The following is a 7905-nucleotide window of genomic DNA, read 5'->3' on the forward strand; positions in this document are numbered from 1 at the left end:
AATACTGTGCAACATCACAGTGAATATGTACACTGTATGAACAATACTGTGCAACATCACAGTGAATATGTACACTGTATGAACAAGACTGTGCAACATCACAGTGAATATGTACACTGTATGAACAATACTGTGCAACATCACAGTGAATATGTACACTGTATGAACAAGACTGTGCAACATCACAGTGAATATGTACACTGTATGAACAATACTGTGCAACATCACAGTGAATATGTACACTGTATGAACAATACTGTGCAACATCACAGTGAATATGTACACTGTATGAACAACACTGTGCAACATCACAGTGAATATGTACACTGTATGAACAATACTGTGCAACATCACAGTGAATATGTACACTGTATGAACAAGACTGTGCAACATCACAGTGAATATGTACACTGTATGAACAATACTGTGCAACATCACAGTGAATATGTACACTGTATGAACAATACTGTGCAACATCACAGTGGATATGTACACTGTATGAACAATACTGTGCAACATTACAGTGAATATGTACACTGTATGAACAATACTGTGCAACATCACAGTGAATATGTACACTGTATGAACAATACTGTGCAACATCACAGTGAATATGTACACTGTATGAACAATACTGTGCAACATAACAGTGAATATGTACACTGTATGAACAATACTGTGCAACATCACAGTGAATATGTACACTGTATGAACAATACTGTGCAACATCACAGTGAATATGTACACTGTATGAACAATACTGTGCAACATCACAGTGAATATGTACACTGTATGAACAATACTGTGCAACATAACAGTGAATATGTACACTGTATGAACAATACTGTGCAACATCACAGTGAATATGTACACTGTATGAACAATACTGTGCAACATCACAGTGAATATGTACACTGTATGAACAATACTGTGCAACATAACAGTGAATATGTACACTGTATGAACAATAATGTGCAACATCACAGTGAATATGTACACTGTATGAACGATACTGTGCAACATCACAGTGAATATGTACACTGTATGAACAATACTGTGCAACATCACAGTGAATATGTACACTGTATGAACAATACTGTGCAACATCACAGTGAATATGTACACTGTATGAACAATACTGTGCAACATCACAGTGAATATGTACACTGTATGAACAATACTGTGCAACATCACAGTGAATATGTACACTGTATGAACAACACTGTGCAACATCACAGTGAATATGTACACTGTATGAACAACACTGTGCAACATCACAGTGAATATGTACACTGTATGAACAAGACTGTGCAACATCACAGTGAATATGTACACTGTATGAACAATACTGTGCAACATCACAGTGAATATGTACACTGTATGAACAATACTGTGCAACATCACAGTGGATATGTACACTGTATGAACAATACTGTGCAACATCACAGTGGATATGTACACTGTATGAACAATACTGTGCAACATCACAGTGAATATGTACACTGTATGAACAATACTGTGCAACATCACAGTGAATATGTACACTGTATGAACAATACTGTGCAACATAACAGTGAATATGTACACTGTATGAACAATACTGTGCAACATCACAGTGAATATGTACACTGTATGAACAATACTGTGCAACATCACAGTGAATATGTACACTGTATGAACAATACTGTGCAACATCACAGTGAATATGTACACTGTATGAACAATACTGTGCAACATAACAGTGAATATGTACACTGTATGAACAATACTGTGCAACATCACAGTGAATATGTACACTGTATGAACAATACTGTGCAACATCACAGTGAATATGTACACTGTATGAACAATACTGTGCAACATAACAGTGAATATGTACACTGTATGAACAATAATGTGCAACATCACAGTGAATATGTACACTGTATGAACGATACTGTGCAACATAACAGTGAATATGTACACTGTATGAACAATACTGTGCAACATCACAGTGAATATGTACACTGTATGAACGATACTGTGCAACATAACAGTGAATATGTACACTGTATGAACAATAATGTGCAACATCACAGTGAATATGTACACTGTATGAACAATACTGTGCAACATCACAGTGAATATGTACACTGTATGAACAATACTGTGCAACATCACAGTGAATATGTACACTGTATGAACAATACTGTGCAACATCACAGTGAATATGTACACTGTATGAACAATACTGTGCAACATCACAGTGAATATGTACACTGTATGAACAATACTGTGCAACATCACAGTGAATATGTACACTGTATGAACAATACTGTGCAACATAACAGTGAATATGTACACTGTATGAACAATACTGTGCAACATCACAGTGAATATGTACACTGTATGAACAATACTGTGCAACATCACAGTGAATATGTACACTGTATGAACAATACTGTGCAACATAACAGTGAATATGTACACTGTATGAACAATAATGTGCAACATCACAGTGAATATGTACACTGTATGAACGATACTGTGCAACATAACAGTGAATATGTACACTGTATGAACAATACTGTGCAACATCACAGTGAATATGTACACTGTATGAACGATACTGTGCAACATAACAGTGAATATGTACACTGTATGAACAATAATGTGCAACATCACAGTGAATATGTACACTGTATGAACAATACTGTGCAACATCACAGTGAATATGTACACTGTATGAACAATACTGTGCAACATCACAGTGAATATGTACACTGTATGAACAATACTGTGCAACATCACAGTGAATATGTACACTGTATGAACGATACTGTGCAACATAACAGTGAATATGTACACTGTATGAACAATACTGTGCAACATCACAGTGAATATGTACACTGTATGAACAATACTGTGCAACATCACAGTGAATATGTACACTGTATGAACAATACTGTGCAACATCACAGTGAATATGTACACTGTATGAACAATACTGTGCAACATCACAGTGAATATGTACACTGTATGAACAGTACTGTGCATCATCAGGAACCCTCAAGTTGCTGGCACCGGGAGCAGGTGGCTAGAGTGTCTTGCCCAAGGACACAATGGCAGTGACTAGGAAGGCGGAAGCGGGGCTCGAACCAGGAACCCTCAAGTTGCTGGCACAGCCGCTCTACACACCGAGCCACACCGCCCCACAACCCCAACACAGCCGTGGACATTTATTTATGCACAGCCATTGTTTCTTTAGTTCATGCTAGCATAATCCCTAAAAATCACTATTTCCACACGTGTCTGTTTAGGGTTGTTTTCTCCAAATGTTGTTTTAAGCTGTGAGGACTAATTCTTATTACGAAAAAAACAAAAACAATATACTACACCAAAATGTCCACTCCAGAGGACATAGATGGATAAAGTGCACAATAGCGCCTCGTCAAACCTTGCATGACAATGTCAATCCACGAGAGAGTGTTACAAGTGTGTGTTACAAGTGTGTGTTACAAGTGTGTGTCACAAGTGTGTGTTACAAGTGTGTGTTACAAGTGTGCGTTACAGGCATGTGTTACACGTGCGTGCTATGTGTGTGTGTGTGTTACAAGTGTGTGTTAAAATGTGTGTTATAAGTGTGTGTTACAAGCATGTGTTACAAGTTTGTGTTACAAGTGTGTGTTACACATGTGTTACAAGCGTGTGTTACAGACATGTGTTACACGTGCGTGTTACGTGTGTGTGTTACAATTGTGTGTTACAAGTGTGTGTTACACGCGTGTGTTACAAGCTGTGTTACAGGCATGTGTTACACGTGCGTGTTACATGTGTGTGTTACAAGTGTGTGTTACAAGTATGTGTTACACATGTGTCACAAGTGTGTGTTACAGACGTGTGTTACACGCGCGTGCTACGTTTGTGTGTTACAATTGTGTGTTACAGGCATGTGTTACACGTGCGTGTTACATGTGTGTGTTACAAGTGTGTGTTATAAGTGTGTGTTACAAGGGTGTGTTACAAGTGTGTGTTACAAGCGTGTGTTAAAATGTGTGTTATAAGTGTGTGTTACAAGCGTGTGTTACAAGCGTGTGTTAAAATGTGTGTTATAAGTGTGTGTTACAAGCGTGTGTTACAAGGTTGCAACATTGTGCTCTTGGCTTAGTCACTAATCATTGAGCTTAACCTCCTCTGTACTCTTGGCCGCTCCACATTGACCCAATTCCTCAGACTTAAGGTTCTGCCGGCCTTCCCTGATAAGACCCCTTGAATGGAGTCGCTACATCCGCCACAGACACACTAGTGCTGAACAACATTACACACAACACACAGACAGACACACTAGTGCTAAACAACATTACACACAACACACAGACAGACACACTAGTGCTAAACAACATTACACACAACACACAGACAGACACACTAGTGCTGAACAACATTACACACAACACACAGACAGACACACTAGTGCTGAACAACATTACACACAACACACACAGACAGACACACTAGTGCTGAACAACATTCAACACAACACAACACACAGACACACCAGTGCTGAACAACATTACACACAACACACACAGACAGACACACTAGTGCTGAACAACATTCCACACAACACACACAGACAGACACACTAGTGCTGAACAACATTCAACACAACACAACACACAGACACACTAGTGCTGAACAACATTCCACACAACACACACACAGACACACTAGTGCTGAACAACATTACACACAACACACACACAGACACACTAGTGCTGAACAACATTCCAGCACGCCTGTCAGGCAGTTAGCAACTAGCACTCAGGCCAGCACACCACAAGAGATTAGTTTGCTTCTACTTACCTTCGTGCCACAAGTGTAAAGCTACAAGGAAGGAAAACAGGAAGCTAACATGCTTAATAGTCAACCCCATCAACACGTTTTTCTCTTTAACGGCCATTGTTTGTACACCACCAAGGGAGCTAACATGCTAAATAGTCAACGCCACAACTACTCCCCTTCTCTTTTTTAATTGCCATGCGACAAAGGAAGCTAACATGCTAAATAGTCATCGCTTATAACTCCCCTTCTCTCCTTAACTGTCATTGTTCACTCAGAGACGCTAACATGCTAAATAGTCATCGCTTATAACTCCCCTTCTCTCCTTAACTGTCATTGTTCACTCAGAGACGCTAACATGCTAAATAGTCATCGCTTATAACTCCCCTTCTCTCCTTAACTGTCATTGTTCACTCAGAGACGCTAACATGCCAAATAGTCATCGCTTATAACTCCCCTTCTTTCTCTTAACTGTCATTGTTCACTCAGATACGCTAACATGCTAAATAGTCATCGCTTATAACTCCCCTTCTCTCCTTAACTGTCATTGTTCACTCAGAGACGCTAACATGCTAAATAGTCATCGCTTATAACTCCCCTTCTTTCTCTTAACTGTCATTGTTCACTCAGAGACGCTAACATGCTAAATAGTCATCGCTTATAACTCCCCTTCTTTCTCTTAACTGTCATTGTTCACTCAGAGACGCTAACATGCTAAATAGTCATCGCTTATAACTCCCCTTCTCTCCTTAACTGTCATTGTTCACTCAGAGACGCTAACATGCTAAATAGTCATCGCTTATAACTCCCCTTCTCTCCTTAACTGTCATTGTTCACTCAGAGACGCTAACATGCTAAATAGTCATCGCTTATAACTCCCCTTCTTTCTCTTAACTGTCATTGTTCACTCAGAGACGCTAACATGCTAAATAGTCATCGCTTATAACTCCCCTTCTCTCCTTAACTGTCATTGTTCACTCAGAGACGCTAACATGCTAAATAGTCATCGCTTATAACTCCCCTTCTCTCCTTAACTGTCATTGTTCACTCAGAGACGCTAACATGCTAAATAGTCATCGCTTATAACTCCCCTTCTCTCCTTAACTGTCATTGTTCACTCAGAGACGCTAACATGCTAAATAGTCATCGCTTATAACTCCCCTTCTTTCTCTTAACTGTCATTGTTCACTCAGAGACGCTAACATGCTAAATAGTCATCGCTTATAACTCCCCTTCTCTCCTTAACTGTCATTGTTCACTCAGAGACGCTAACATGCCAAATAGTCATCGCTTATAACTCCCCTTCTCTCCTTAATTGTCATTGTTTATGCACAACAACATATGCTAAGATGCTAAATATATAACAACAATAATTCTCCCCTTCTCTTTTAACTGCCGTTGTTCACTCCCCACATAAAGGGAAGCTAACATACTAAATAGTCCACTAATAACTCCTCTTCTCTTTTAAACGGTCTTTGTTTGAGCACAAGAAAGAACGCTAACAAACTAAATAGTCTGAGCCAAAATGACTCTCCTTCTCTGTCTACTACCATTGTTTGCGCATGATGAAAAAAGCTAACATGCTAGTCAACGTCAGAAATTCTCTACTTCTCTCTCTAATTGCCATTGTTCACTTGCAACAAAGGAAGCTAACATGCTAACATGTCAATGTCAAAAAAGTCTACTTCTCTTCTTAACTGCCATTGTTCACTTGCAACAAAGGAAGCTAACATGCTAAATAGTCAATCCCAAAACTACTTTTTTTCTTAGTAAGTGTCATTGTTCACTAATGACAGAGGACGCTAACATGCTAAATAGTCAACAGCAAAACTACTCTCCTTCTCTCTCCATTCTTAGCTAACATGCTAATTAGCAGAGGTGTGCTCCGTTCCATTTACTCAAGTAACTTCTTCTCATCAGAGTAGTCTTGATGAAACACACATTTTGTTGGGAGTTGGCAATTTTTGTAAAGTAAAACATTTACTCTTCTGTTATATCCAACTTCATTCCGATCGCCTCATTTAGTGACATGTTTTGTTTCTTTATAATTTATTGACATGTTTTGTTCCTTTATAATTTATTGACATGTTTTGTTTCTTTATAATTTGGTGACATGTTTTGTTTCTTTATAATTTATTGACATGTTTTGTTTCTTTATAATTTATTGACATGTTTTGTTCCTTTATAATTTATTGACATGTTTTGTTCCTTTATAATTTATTGACATGTTTTGTTTCTTTATAATTTATTGACATGTTTTGTTTCTTTATAATTTAGTGACATGTTTTGTTTCTTTATAATTTATTGACATGTTTTGTTTCTTTATAATTTATTGACATGTTTTGTTTCTTTATAATTTAGTGACATGTTTTGTTTCTTTATAATTTAGTGACATGTTTTGTTTCTTTATAATTTATTGACATGTTTTGTTTCTTTATAATTTATTGACATGTTTTGTTTCTTTATAATTTATTGACATGTTTTGTTTCTTTATAATTTATTGACATGTTTTGTTTCTTTATAATTTAGTGACATGTTTTGTTTCTTTATAATTTAGTGACATGTTTTGTTTCTTTATAATTTATTGACATGTTTTGTTTCTTTATAATTTATTGACATGTTTTGTTCCTTTATAATTTATTGACATGTTTTGTTTCTTTATAATTTATTGACATGTTTTGTTTCTTTATAATTTATTGACATGTTTTGTTTCTTTATAATTTATTGACATGTTTTGTTTCTTTATAATTTAGTGACATGTTTTGTTTCTTTATAATTTAGTGACATGTTTTGTTTCTTTATAATTTATTGACATGTTTTGTTTCTTTATAATTTATTGACATGTTTTGTTCCTTTATAATTTATTGACATGTTTTGTTTCTTTATAATTTATTGACATGTTTTGTTCCTTTATAATTTAGTGACATGTTTTGTTTCTTTATAATTTATTGACATGTTTTGTTTCTTTATAATTTATTGACATGTTTTGTTCCTTTATAATTTATTGACATGTTTTGTTTCTTTATAATTTATTGACATGTTTTGTTCCTTTATAATTTATTGACATGTTTTGTTTCTTTATGA

At 36.4% G+C, this 7905-nt stretch overlaps 1 protein-coding gene across 1 annotated transcript in view; it reads right to left on the minus strand.

Moving 5' to 3' along the window:
* The window catches only part of diras1b (DIRAS family, GTP-binding RAS-like 1b), a 48936-nt gene that overhangs the window by 26117 nt on the left and 14914 nt on the right, over positions 1 to 7905 (minus strand). The gene's annotated exons all lie outside the window — the stretch shown is intronic.

Source organism: Nerophis ophidion, linkage group LG03, assembly GCF_033978795.1.
Source record: "Nerophis ophidion isolate RoL-2023_Sa linkage group LG03, RoL_Noph_v1.0, whole genome shotgun sequence".
Lineage (NCBI taxonomy): Eukaryota > Metazoa > Chordata > Actinopteri > Syngnathiformes > Syngnathidae > Nerophis > Nerophis ophidion.